Source organism: Narcine bancroftii, chromosome 5, assembly GCF_036971445.1.
Source record: "Narcine bancroftii isolate sNarBan1 chromosome 5, sNarBan1.hap1, whole genome shotgun sequence".
NCBI lineage: Eukaryota > Metazoa > Chordata > Chondrichthyes > Torpediniformes > Narcinidae > Narcine > Narcine bancroftii.
Window position 1 is genome coordinate 166,422,785 of NC_091473.1, and position 13,790 is coordinate 166,436,574.

The following is a 13,790-nucleotide window of genomic DNA, read 5'->3' on the forward strand; positions in this document are numbered from 1 at the left end:
TAGTGTGCCATTACAAATCTTCCAGCCTGATTGGTTAAAGTCTCTTCTATTGTTATTGGTGTATTTTTATTAATTAAAATCTCTATGCCTCTTGCTTTTGACCCAAATTAATACAATATAACTTATCCCACCCAACCTCTTGAATTTTGCATGTTCCAATTTGGTAAGATGTATTTCTTGTAAAATGACTATATCTGCCTTTAATTTTTTTAGGTATGCCCAGACCTGTTTTCTCTTCACCGTTCTGTTAATTCCATTAACATTAAAACTAATATTTTAATGCTCTATCCATAATCTTTAAAACAATAGTTTTTAGCAGTAAAATCACTTTGGCTTTTTGAATAATAGTGATCTTTCCCTTTAAGAAAAACTCACAATGTCCCTGCCCTTTCCCAATGGTGATGTATACGCAGAGCCCAAATAGTCCGCAATAAAACTTGCGGAATCTCTCAAGGAAGATGAACCCCTCCCTTTTTTTTGCTACTCCTTTCCAGGTGCCATTCTCCCCCTTTGTCCGGAGTCTCCACCTTGCTACTACTTTTCCAAAATTCTTTTCCCCATAATGAGTTCTCTGAAAACATTTCTATACACTATTACTTTTAAACAATAAATACAAGACGGTTTTGTAAAAATAAAAAAAATACTACTTTTACTTAGTTCCATTAAAAATATTTTCACAATCTTCTCCCTCAGCAACCTTGATCTTTTTTTTCCTTTATATACTTCAAAGAAAATCTTCCAACCCGTTCTTGTTCTTGAAAAATCACTGGTTCCCTTCTGCTACTTCAACTGTCAAAGTTGCAGGATGCATCATTGAGTATTTCAAGTTTTTAGCACATAGTTCTCTTTTCACATCTTCAAATTCATTTCTTTGTTTAATCAAGGTCTTGAAAAAATAGTACCTTTTCAAAATCAACTTCAGGCAGGCCATTATTCTGCTTAGAGTATCATATGCTGCTCCCAGAATTATCTCCCGTTCTTGATAGCTTAAAAGTCTCACCGGAACTGGTCTTGGTCTCTGATCTCCAGCTCTTCTGGGTCCGGGTGTTTGGTGTGCAATTTTTCTCCAAATTTGCCTTCTCCCGATACTTGTGGGATCCATTTATGAAAAATGTTCACCGGGTGTCTTCCCTTGATTCCTTCCTTTAGTCCAATAATTCGAATGTTGTTTCGTTGACTAAAGTTCTCCATAAGGTTAATTTTGTCAAGCAGTCCTCGTTTATCTGATTCCCATTCTTTGGCTCCCCCTGCCAAAGCTTTGAGTTTTTCGTGTGTTTTCATCAATTCAGTCTCTGCCTCAACCCATTCTATCAGGTCTTCAGCAATTTCTTTTATTTCAATCATTTTCTCTGTCATATCTCTCATCACTGTTTTAACACATATTAATCGGTTACTCAAATTCTCCATTTTTTCCAGGATGATGCTCAGTTCTTGACGACTCCCCAGTTTTATCTGGTTCTGCCTGTCCCATTGCTCATTTTTACACCACTCCCTTTCGGACTTTCACCCAATGTTCCCGGTTAAATAGGAGCTTCTTCAGACTTTATTCTCGACTGCCTTGGTTTCTTCATGCTAGTTTTATCCATTTTTGATTAAATAAATCTTGATTTTTAAGTATTGACTATCTATTTAATACTCTTTATGGAGAGCTCAACCAAAACACATCTGTCTTGGTCCTTCACATGGTCACATCCCTCACTTTCTAAGTTTTCAACCGTGGCCTAAACATTAAATAATACAGTATGAAAGTGTAAATCTAGGTCACAACCCTGTGAATTACTTAACTGCTAAATCACAAGTAGGTTATGGGAGAAGAACAATGTCTTCAGTTCGGTTTACCTCACCACAGAAAGGATGTGGTTGCAAGTGAAAGGATGCAGAGGAGATTTACAAGGATTTTGTCTGAATTGGAGAGCATGGTTAAGTGAATTTAATCTTTTTTCCTTGGAGTTATGGAGAATAAGGGGTGACCTCATAGAGGTGCAAAAGATCATGAGGGGTATTGATTGTGTGGATAGCAAGAGGATTTTTCCTAGGGCTAAAATGGCTAGCACAAGGGGGCATAGTTTTAAGGTACTTTTGACGAAGTATGGGGGAATGAAAGAGGTGCGTTTTTCACCTAGAAAATGGTGGGTTCATGGAATGTGCAGCCAGCAACAGTGGTGGAGCCAGGTACAAAGAATATTACAGCATAATACAGGTCCTTTGGCCCCTATGATGTGCTGACCTCTATATACCTACTTTAAAAAAATAAACCCTCCTTAAATCTTAACCCTCTGTTTTTCTTTCACCCATGTACCTTTCTAAGAGTCTCTTAAATGCCTTGACTGTTCCAGTCTCCACTACCACCCCTGCAATGCATTCCTGGCACTCACAACTCTCTACATTTATTTTTTTTTTTTTTTTTTTTTAAATTTTTTATTTTTCACACCATAAATCACAATAGCCATGATATACACTTTTTCTTTTCCACACATTTACAGTGACTTTTTCTCCCTCCCCCCTCCCTCCTCCCAAGCCACCCCCCCATCCCCCCCCCCTCTCATCCATTTTAGTTATACAATCTAGGTTGCATTAATTCAGTTAGACAATGTTGTCATTCAACAAAAATACACCAGAAATTCTACTGAGTCCATTCTTTTCTTCTCTTCTCCTTCCATCAACTTAGGTAATGTTTGTTCCCGGTAGGTTTTCGCTATTGTATTTAATGTAAGGCTCCCATACTTGTTCGAATATTTCAATATTATTTCTTAAACTATATGTTATTTTTTCTAATGGAATACATTTATTCATTTCTATATACCATTGTTGTATTTTCAAATTATCTTCCAATTTCCAGGTTGACATAATACATTTTTTTGCTACAGCTAGGGCTATCTTAACAAATCTTTTTTGTGCATCCTCCAAGTCAATTCCAAATTCTTTATTTTTTATGTTACTTAGGAGAAAGATCTCTGGATTCTTTGGTATATTGTTTTCTGTTATTTTATTTAATATCTGATTGAGATCATCCCAAAATTTTTCTACTCTCTCACATGTCCAGATTGCATGAATTGTTGTTCCCCTTTCTTTTTTACATCGAAAACATCTATCAGATACTGTTGGGTCCCATTTATTTAACTTTTGCGGTGTAATGTATAGTCTGTGTAACCAATTATATTGTATCATACGCAGCCTCGTATTTATTGTATTTCTCATCGTTCCAGAGCATAACTTCTCCCATGTTTCCTTTTTTATCTTTATATTTAAATCTTGTTCCCATTTTTGTTTAGTTTTACCATTTGTTTCCTCATTTTCCTTTTCTTGCAGTTTAATATACATATTTTTTATAAATCTTTTGATTAACATTGTATCTTTAATCACATATTCAAGGTTACTTCCCTCTGGTAAACTCAAGTTGCTTCCTAATTTATCTTTCAAGTAGGATCTCAGTTGGTAATATGCCAGCGCTGTATCTCCCGTTATATTGTATTTATCTCTCATTTGTTCAAAGGATAAGAATCTACTTCCTGAAAAACAATTTTCTATTCTTTTAATCCCTTTTTTTTCCCATTTTCTAAAGGCAAGGTTGTCTATTGTAAAAGGGAGTAGCTTATTTTGCGTCAATATTAGTTTTGGTATTTGGTAATTTATTTTATTTCTTTCTACATGAATCTTCTTCCATATATTGAGGAGATGGTGTAATACTGGAGAAGTTCTATGTTGTACCAATTTTTCGTCCCATTTATATAATATGTGTTCAGGTATCTTTTCCCCTATTTTATCTAATTCTAGTCTCGTCCAGTCTGGTTTTTCCCTTGTTTGATAAAAATCTGATAGGTACCTTAATTGTGCGGCTCTATAATAATTTTTGAAGTTTGGCAATTGTAAGCCTCCTTGTTTATACCATTCTGTTAATTTGTCTAGTGCTATCCTCGGTTTCCCCCCTCTCCATAAAAATCTCCTTATTATTTTCTTTAACTCTTTGAAGAATTTTTCTGTCAGTTGTATTGGCAATGCCTGAAATAAGTATAGTATCCTTGGAAAAATGTTCATTTTAATACAGTTTATCCTTCCTATCAGTGTTAGTGGTAGCTCTTTCCAATGCTCTAAATCGTCCTGTAATTTTTTCATTAGTGGATTGTAATTGAGTTTATATAATTGGCCTAGATTTTTGTTTATTTGCACACCTAGGTATCTTATTGCCTGCGTTTGCCATCTGAATGGGGATTCCTCCTTAAATTTTGAGAAATCCGCGTTATTCATAGGCATTGCTTCACTTTTATTTACGTTTATCTTGTATCCCGACACTTCTCCATATTCCTTCAATTTCTTATATAGTTCTTTTATTGATAGTTCTGGTTCTGTTAAGTACACTATCACATCATCCGCAAACAGACTGATTTTATATTCCCTGTCTTTTATTTTTATTCCTTTTATATTATTATCTCTTCTTATCGCTTCTGCTAGTGGTTCTATAGCTAGCGCAAACAATAATGGTGATAGTGGGCATCCCTGCCGCGTTGACCTGCTTAAGTTAAATTGCTTTGATACATGTCCATTTACTGTCACTTTCGCTAACGGTCCCTTATATAATGCTTTAATCCAATTAATATACTTCTCCGGTAAACTGAATTTTTGCAATACTTTGAACAAGTAATTCCATTCTACTCTGTCGAAGGCCTTCTCTGCGTCTAAAGCAATTGCTACTGCCGGTGCTTTATTTCCTTCTACTGCATGAATTAAGTTAATAAATTTACAAATATTGTCTGTTGTGCGTCTTTTTTTGATAAATCCAGTTTGGTCTAAATTTACCATTTTCGGTACCTGTTCTGCTAATCTGTTCGCTAATAGTTTAGCTATTATCTTATAATCTGTGTTTAGCAAAGATATTGGTCTATATGACGCTGGTGAGAGTGGATCTTTCCCTTGTTTTAGTATCACTGTAATTATTGCTGTTTTACATGAATCTGGTAAGTTTTGTGTCTCATCAATCTGGTTGATTACATCCAGGAGGGGCGGTATTATTAGGTCTTTAAATGTTTTGTAGAATTCTATTGGGAGTCCATCCTCTCCTGGTGTCTTATTCTTTGGTAAATTTTTTATTATCTCTTGTATTTCTACTGTTTCAAATGGTTCTGTTAATTTATTTTGTTCCTCTATTTGTAGTTTTGGTAGTTCAATTTTAGTCAAAAATTCATCTATTTTCCCTTCTTTCCCTTCGTTTTCGGTTCGGTATAATTGTTCATAGAATTCTCTGAAGTTTTCCTTAATTTCTTTTGGATTATATGTAATTTGTTTGTCTTTTTTCCTTGTTGCCAATACCATTTTCTTAGTTTGCTCTGTCTTAAGCTGCCATGCTAGGATTTTGTGTGTTTTTTCCCCTAGTTCATAATATTTCTGTTTTGTCTTCATTATATTCTTCTCCACCTTATATGTTTGTAATGTTTCATATTTTATTTTTTTATCCGCCAATTCTCTTCTTTTGGTTGTATCTTCCTTTATTGCTAATTTTTTTTCTATGTTTATTATTTCCCTCCCAACTGCTCTGTTTCCTGATTATAGTCCTTCTTCATCTTGGTTGCATAACTTATTATTTGCCCTCTAATGAATGCTTTCATTGCGTCCCATAGTATAAACTTATCTTCCACTGATTCCGTATTTACTTCAAAGTACATTTTTAATTGTTTTTCAATAAATTCTCTAAAATCCTGTCTTTTAAGTAGCATGGGGTTTAATCTCCATCTATACATTCTTGGAGGGATGTCTTCTAGCTCTATTGCCAATAACAGGGGTGAGTGGTCCGATAATAGTCTAGCTTTATATTCCGTTTTCCTAACTCTCCCTTGTATGTGGGCTGATAACAGGAATAGGTCTATCCTTGAGTATGTTTTATGTCTAGTCGAGTAGTATGAGTATTCCTTTTCTTTTGGGTTTTGTTTCCTCCATATGTCCACAAGTTTCATTTCTTGCATTGATTTAATTATAAATTTGGTTACTTTGTTCTTCCTGTTAATTTTTTTCCCCGTTTTATCCATATTTGGATCCAAATTCAGATTGAAATCCCCTCCTATTAGTATGTTCCCTTGCGTATTAGCTACCTTCAAAAAGATATCTTGCATAAACTTTTGATCTTCTTCGTTAGGTGAATATATATTAAGTAGATTCCAAAGCTCTGAATATATCTGACATTTTATCATAACATATCTCCCTGCTGGATCTATTATTTCCTCTTCTATTTTAAATGGCACATTTTTGCTAATTAATATAGCCACTCCTCTTGCTTTTGAATTATACGATGCTGCTGTTACATGTCCTACCCAATCTCTCTTTAATTTCTTGTGCTCCAATTCAGTTAAATGTGTTTCTTGGACAAATGCTATATCTATTTTTTCCTTTTTCAGTAAATTTAGTAGTTTCTTCCTTTTAATTTGGTTATGTATTCCATTAATATTTAGAGTCATATAGTTCAGCGTAGCCATTTTATATTTTGTTTATCTTCTCTTTCCGTTTTTCCTTCATTACCTTTCCTCCTTTTCCATTTCTGTTTTCTTATTTTCAACTCTTTACCAGACAACATTCCTACAACATCCAACATTTTCCTTATTCTCCTATTTCTATCTTCTTTATCCCCAATCTCCCCTTCCCCTCCTGAGTTGCCCTTTATCCCTTGTCGGACAACCACATCTCCCCTCTCCATTTGGATTTGCGAATCCACTCGCAAGCGTCAACTGATTTTGCAGTGACCGCTCTTTTCCCCCCACCCAGCCCCCCCCAGAAAAGATTTCGTTTTTTATATGTCACAAAGGTCACTCTTTTAGTTCCCTCCTTATTCTCTCTATTCCATTACCTTCCCTTATTAATTCTTGTCTATACTTTCTATGTTTTCCTCTAATTACAGATACTTTCACATATGCCCATTGTCTCTATTCACTCTTATACCTCTTTACCCGCATACATATCAATCGTGGTCATTTTTACCCTCCTTACCCGTCTTCATCCCTCAGTCTATTTTTGTCTTTACCCACATACATATCAATCGTGATAATTTTTGCTCTCATTACCCGTCTTCATCCCTCAGTCTATTTTTGTAATTGTTCTGCAAATTTTCGTGCTTCTTCTGGATCCGAGAATAGTCTGTTTTGTTGTCCTGGAATAAATATTTTCAATACCGCAGGATGCTTCAGTGTAAATTTATATCCTTTCTTCCATAAAATCGCTTTTGCTGCATTGAACTCTTTTCTCTTCTTTAGGAGTTCAAAGCTTATATCTGGATAAATGAAGATTTTTTGCCCTTTATACTCCAGTGGTTTGTTGCCCTCTCTTACTTTTTCCATTGTCTTCTCCAGTACCTTTTCTCTTGTAGTATATCTTAGGAATTTTACTACAATAGATCTTGGTTTTTGTTGTGGTTGTGGTTTAGGGGCCAATGCTCTATGTGCCCTTTCTATTTCCATTTCTTGCTGTAGTTCTGGACATCCTAGGGCCTTAGGGATCCATTCTTTTATAAACTCCCTCATATTCTTGCCTTCTACATCTTCCTTGAGGCCCACTATCTTTATGTTATTTCTTCTGTTATAATTTTCCATTATATCTATTTTTTGGGCTAGTAATTCTTGTGTCTCTTTAGTTTTTTTATTAGATTCCTCCAATTTCTTTTTTAAGTCTTCTACCTCCATTTCTGCTGCTATTGCCCGTTCTTCCATCTTGTCCATTTTTTTCCCCATTTCTGTTAAGGTCATATCCATTTTATTTATTTTCTTTTCTGTGTTGTTTATTCTTCTTCTTAAATCATTGAATTCCTGTGTTTGCCATTCTTTAAATGACTCCATGTATCCTCTAACAAGAGCAAGTACCTCCTTTACCTTGCCTATCTTTTCTTCTTCTATTTCCCTGTACTCTTCCTCTTCCTCTTCTTCTTCCTCTAGGTTGACCATCTGTTGTTTCTTTGCTGCCCTTTCCTCCTCTTCTTTCTTGTTTCTATTGTCTTCTGTGGTCTCTTCTTGCTGCAGGTGTTCTGCAGCTGTCGTTGCCGGCTGTGGAGATCGACTCCCCAGCTGGTCCCCCCTCCCGTCGGTGTGTTTTTTTGTATGCGCATCGCGCATGCGCGAGGAGTCGCGCATGCGCGGTTGCGCACTTTTACTCGGCTCTGTGAGCCATTGTTGTAGTTCTCTTTCTACCGACCTGAGGTAGTGGGGTCTTCTCTCCACAGCGGGCCTCTTCGGACAGGTAAGGCCTTCACCTTTTTCCTCCGTTGTCTTCTCTTCCTCTCTTCTTTCCGTTGATTTTGTTTTTTCTCCTTTTGTCTCCATCTTCTTTCCACCTTTATACTCACTTTTCTTTAACTTGTATTTCTGTGCCTTTGTATTTTCTCTTGTTTTTCCCGACTTTTCTGGAGAGGGCTGGAGTTCACCGTCCGGCCACTACTCCATCACGTGACTCCTCACTCTCTACATTTATTTAAAACAAATACCGTTGATGTATCCCTGAAACCTTTCTCCCTTCACTTTGTACAGATGTCCTCTGGTGTTTGCGCCTCCCACCCTGGGAAAAGGGTACTGACTGTCTACCTTATCTATGCCTCCCATAATCTTGTCAACCTCTATTAAGTCACCTCTCATCCTTCATCATTTCTAGCAGAACTAGAAAGCCCTAGTTCTGCTAATCTTGCCTCATAAGACACATTTTCCAGTCATGGTAAATGCTGGTAAATCTCCTCTGCACCCTCTCCAATGCTTCCACATCCTTCCTATAATGAGGTGACTAGAACTGAACACAATATGCTAAGTGTCATCACAGCAGATATTTCTAAAGTCATTACCTCATGACTCCTGAACTCAATCTCTTGACTAATGAAGCCCAGCATACCATAGGCCTTCTTAACTATCCTATCAACCCATGCGGCCACCTTGAGAGATCTATGGATTTGGACCCCAAGGTCCCCCTGTACTTCCACACTGTTAAATATCTTACCATTAACCAAGTACTTTGCCCTCAAGTTTGACCTACCAAATTGCAACGCCTTACACTTGTCCAGATTGAACTCTGCCACTTTTCTGCCCAACCCTGCATTCTGTCTATATCATGTTATAACCTGTGACAGAGTACTATCCACAACACCTCCAACCTTTGTATAATCCAAAAACTCACGGACCTATCCCTCTACTTATTTGTCCAGGTCATTTATAAAAATCACAGAGTAGGATTCCTGGACAGATCCCTGCAGAACTCCATTAGTCACTGACCACCAGGCAGAATACTTCCCATCCACTACCACTCTCTGCTTTCTCTAGGCAAACTAATTCTGAATCCACAGTCAAGGTTCTGTGAATCCCATACCTCATGACTTTGTGAAGGAATCTCCTATGAGGGACCTTGTCAGATGCCTTGATAAAATCCATATACACCACACCTACCAGCCTATCTTCATCAATTTCTTTAGTTACCTCCTCAAAAAACTCAATTAGACTAATGAGCCACAACCTTCCCCTCACAAAGCCATGATATCCCTGAGAAGACTGTATTTCTCTAAATGCTTGTAAATCCTGTCCTTAAGAATCCTCTCCAATAGTTTGCCCACCAGTGATGTAAGACTCACTGGTCTATAATTCTCAGGATTCTCCCTATTACCTTTTTTAAACAAGGGACCACATTTGTCATTCTCCAATCATCCAGCACCTCTGCTGTGGCCAAGGAGGATGTATAGATCATTGCCAATGCCCCAGCAAGCTCTTCTCTCCCTTCCCAATGCATCCTGGGGTATATCTCATCTGGTCCCAGGGATTTATCAATCCTAATGTTTTTAAGAAGATCCAGCACTTCCTCTTTCTTAATGTCAGCACGGTCCAGCACATACACTTGTTCTATTCTGGCCTCGCCTTGTAAAGGTCCTATTCTCTGGTGAGGACTGAAGCCAGATATTCATTCAGAACCTTACACCCACCCCCCGCCCCCGCCAAATCTGCTCTGCCCTCAGGCACATGTTGCCTTCTTTATCCTTAAGCACCCCTACCTTCACTCTCATTAACCTCTGTGCTTCATAGAATGCCTTAAGGTTTTCCTTAACCCTACTTGCCAAGGCCTTCTCATGTCCCTTCTAGTTGCCCCAAGTCCTTTCTTAATTTTCTTCCTGGCTACCATAGAATTCTCATGAGCCCTTCCTGTTTTTTGCTTCCTAAATTCAATGTACCCTTCTTTCTTCCACTTAACTAGCTGCTTCAACTGTTTTGTCAACCACTATTCCCTTTTCCTACCATCTTTTCCCTGTCTCTATCCAAAACCCTGCACAGTAGTCCCTAAACATCCTCCACATTACTTCTGTGCTTTCTCCTGAGAACATTTGTTTCCAATGTTGTACTTTTCCCCAATTCAACACAACTATTTTGTCTGCTTTTGTCCTTGTCCAGAGTTACGCTAAAGCTCAGGGAGTTGTGGTCGCCTACACCAGAATGCTCCCCGACACAGTGGTCTGTCCAGGTTCATTACCCATTACAAGATCCCGTATGTCCTCTGCTCTATATCAGGAATCCTTCTGGACACACCTGACAAATTCTGCCCTATCAATCCCTCTTGAAGTCAGGAGGTGCCAGTCAATATTTGGGAAGTTGAAGTCTCCCATAACAACAACCCTGTTATTTCTACACCATTCCAGGATCTCTAGTGGGCCTATAGACTTCTCCCAATACAGTAAAAGTCCTACAATCTGGACTCCTCGGAGATTGGGATTGTACAGACTTTTGAATTTTCTAGATTCTCAGGCAGTACTTTTAAAATTTAAATCTAAGGAGGAATAAGCAAGAGATAAACAGGTAAATGTTGATAGTTTATTCATTAGCAAATACAGCATGCTTCATTTATCAAAATGAGCAGTTTTAAAGAAAAATAAAGTCAACATTGGACAAAAATGTAAACATACACATTTTTTGTAGTGAAAAAAATTTTAAGGCTTAAAATTGTTTAAAACTGAACATTGTTAAAGAAAAATGCAGGATACAAATGTATTTCTTTGTGATAAGAAATATGGCAACCTTATTTACTATATGGGTACCTCACTGGCACCAATGTAGGGTTATATCTAGTGGCTAGCCAGTAGACCTCTAAAAATGTTAACACTGTGGTATTATTGTGTCTCCATATATTTTACTATACGCACTGACAATGGGATGCTCTTTTTTTTGTTTCTTCGTTCTTTCTCTGTTTAAAATGACTTGTATAGAGGGGAGGGGTGGAGGGAGAGGTTCTCTTGATGTTTTGTGTTCGGTACGATTGCTGATTGTTAAATATATTCAAATAATAAATAAAATATTATCAAAAAAGCAAAAGCCCACTAAATTTAAAAGTCTGGATTCTCAGGTGGTCTGTATTTCTGGCTTTCGGACTTGTGGACTTTGACTGCACAGTGATTGCTCCTGTTCTATTTCTGACCATATGGACTCAATAGACAATCCCTCCACAATGTCCTCTCTTTCTGCAGCAATGATACTATCCCTGACCACCCCCACCCTCTGACCTCCCATCCTGTTCCTTTTAAAACACCTAAACCCCAGTACCTCCATCAGCCAATCCTGTTCTTCTGCCAGCCAAGTCTATGTAATGGCCACAACATCATAAATCCACATACTGATCCACGCTCCGTTCACCTCCTTTTATTCCTAATACCCCGTGCATTGAAATGAACACATTTCAAACCCCCCAACTGACTGCATTTATCCTTCCTCCCCTACCTGTTCTTCCTCACAAACCCACAACACATTGCATCATTTTCCACCTTCTGCTCTATCTTCTGCCATCAAATTTTGGTTCCCATCCCTCTGCCAATATTGTTTAAATTCTCTCCAACAGCTCAAGCAAACCTGCCCCTCCAAGATATTGGTCCCTCTCCAGTTCAGGTACAACCTGTACTTTCTGTGCAGAAGAGATACCAAAGATCCACAAATCTGAACCCCTGCCCTCTGCACAACTCTCTTCAGCCACGCATTCATCTGCCACAACTTACTATTCCTATCCTCACTGGCATGAAACACAGGCAGCAATCCTGAGATTACAATCCTTGAGGTCCTGCTTTTCAGCTTCCTTCCAACCTCCCTTCATTCCCTCTTCTGGATCTCATCCCTACTCCTATCTGTCATTGGTACCAACATCCAGCTGCTCACCCTCTCACTTCAGAGTCCTGTGGACTCGATCTGAGATGTCCCTGCCACTGGAAAATGGGAGGCAGCATACCATCTGGGAGTCTCGATCTTGTTCACAGAACCTCCCATATATTTGCCAAATTATGAAATCTCCAATGACTACAGTTTTCCTCTTCACCCCCCTTCCGTTCTTGCCAAAGGGGCAGACTCTGTGCCAGAGATCTGATCACTACAACTTGTCCCTGGTAGTTCATTCCCCCACCCCCGCCACCCCAACAGTATGCACAATGGTGTACAGATATGCACTGCTTAATGTCCATGAAACATTCTATGAAATTGGCCGTTATCCGATGTGGACATTGGGATACTGAACTTGCGCTAAATTAAAGTTTAATTTTTTTTCACTTTTTAAACTTCCTTGTAAACACTTTCTTGGCCAAAATCACACACCATTTAGCAAAGAGGATTAGGATCATCCACGTCACTGTCCTCAACTCCTTCGTAGTGTTCCACTGGAGGAGTTTCAGGTCAAATAATCTCCATGATGAACTGTCACTCTGTGATGCCTGAAGGACCTGGCTGAGGCTCCTCTTGGGGAGGGGTTGCCTTCTTCAGGAATATGTCCCGTGTTGTTTGCCTCGTTTGCTTTTTCTTTTCTTCATAAGTGTCTTTTTATGCAGCAAACTCTGTTTGAGCTTTCCTCTCTGTCAGAAGTACAAATTCTCACACGAGTCTCTTTAAAATTGATGACACGACAAGCTTTATTTACAAGTCTGCAGAGTTGGACTCAACTGGCTTCTCGCCAAGTCAAGCCCCGATACATACAGTGCATTGATTTTTATACCTTTTTTTGTTTGTCCTTCCCCTTCTTTTTAACACTGTTTTAATTGGTTAGTTTTTGCAAAATCATCCTAAGTACACTTGCATTTGTAATTATCATGTTTGTCACGTACACTACGAACTCTACACACACTAAATTCTGTTTCTCACTCTTTTTATCAATCTTTGGCTCCTACATGTCTCTCTGTGACCATGAAAATCTCTGTTTGTTATAACATTGTCTAGCTGAACTTTTATGGTAAGCTCCCTGTCTATTCTGGCTTCCCCTTTTATGATTAATCATCACATTTTAACTTAAGCCCTTTTTAACCTAAATTCTCTATCTATAACACTCTCTATCAATGAAAATCGTTCAGTGTTTAGGTCCATCTCGTCAGCCCTTTTCAGAAAGCTGTTAAGGTCTGTAAAGAATGTGGCCAACCCCTTAACTGTGAACCTCCTGCACCTGTTCTTCTTCTCCTTCTGCAGTTTCCTTTCCCCTTGCCTCTTCTTTAGCTATTCACTCTTGCTCTAGCTCCAGCAACACTTCATTTGTTAGTTCCTCAGGAACCACCTCTAGGAGTTCTTCATCATCTACGTCTAGGTTCATTCAGGTTGTTCTTTCGACAACAGCTCTCTTCATCCAAAGATCCTTTCAGGCATTCACTTCCAAAATAAGGAGGTTTCATCCATATTAAAAATTTGCTGGGGCAAATAACCTCCCTCGACAATTAGTTTACCCAAGGTTTCAACAAATTCTTCTGCTGCCTCACCACTCGCAGACCCACCACTCACTCTCACATTATGCAGTGAAAAGCATTGTTTGAAGCCCCTGAACCACCCAGAGTGAGCACTGAACTC

The 13,790-nt window shown here is 38.4% G+C and overlaps 2 protein-coding genes across 4 annotated transcripts in view; one reads left to right on the top strand and one right to left on the bottom strand.

Moving 5' to 3' along the window:
• Positions 1-13,790, top strand: part of dennd6aa (DENN/MADD domain containing 6Aa) — a 103,046-nt gene that overhangs the window by 81,016 nt on the left and 8,240 nt on the right. The gene's annotated exons all lie outside the window — the stretch shown is intronic.
• pde12 (phosphodiesterase 12) overlaps positions 1-13,790 on the bottom strand; it is a 99,738-nt gene that overhangs the window by 16,551 nt on the left and 69,397 nt on the right. The window lies entirely within an intron of this gene.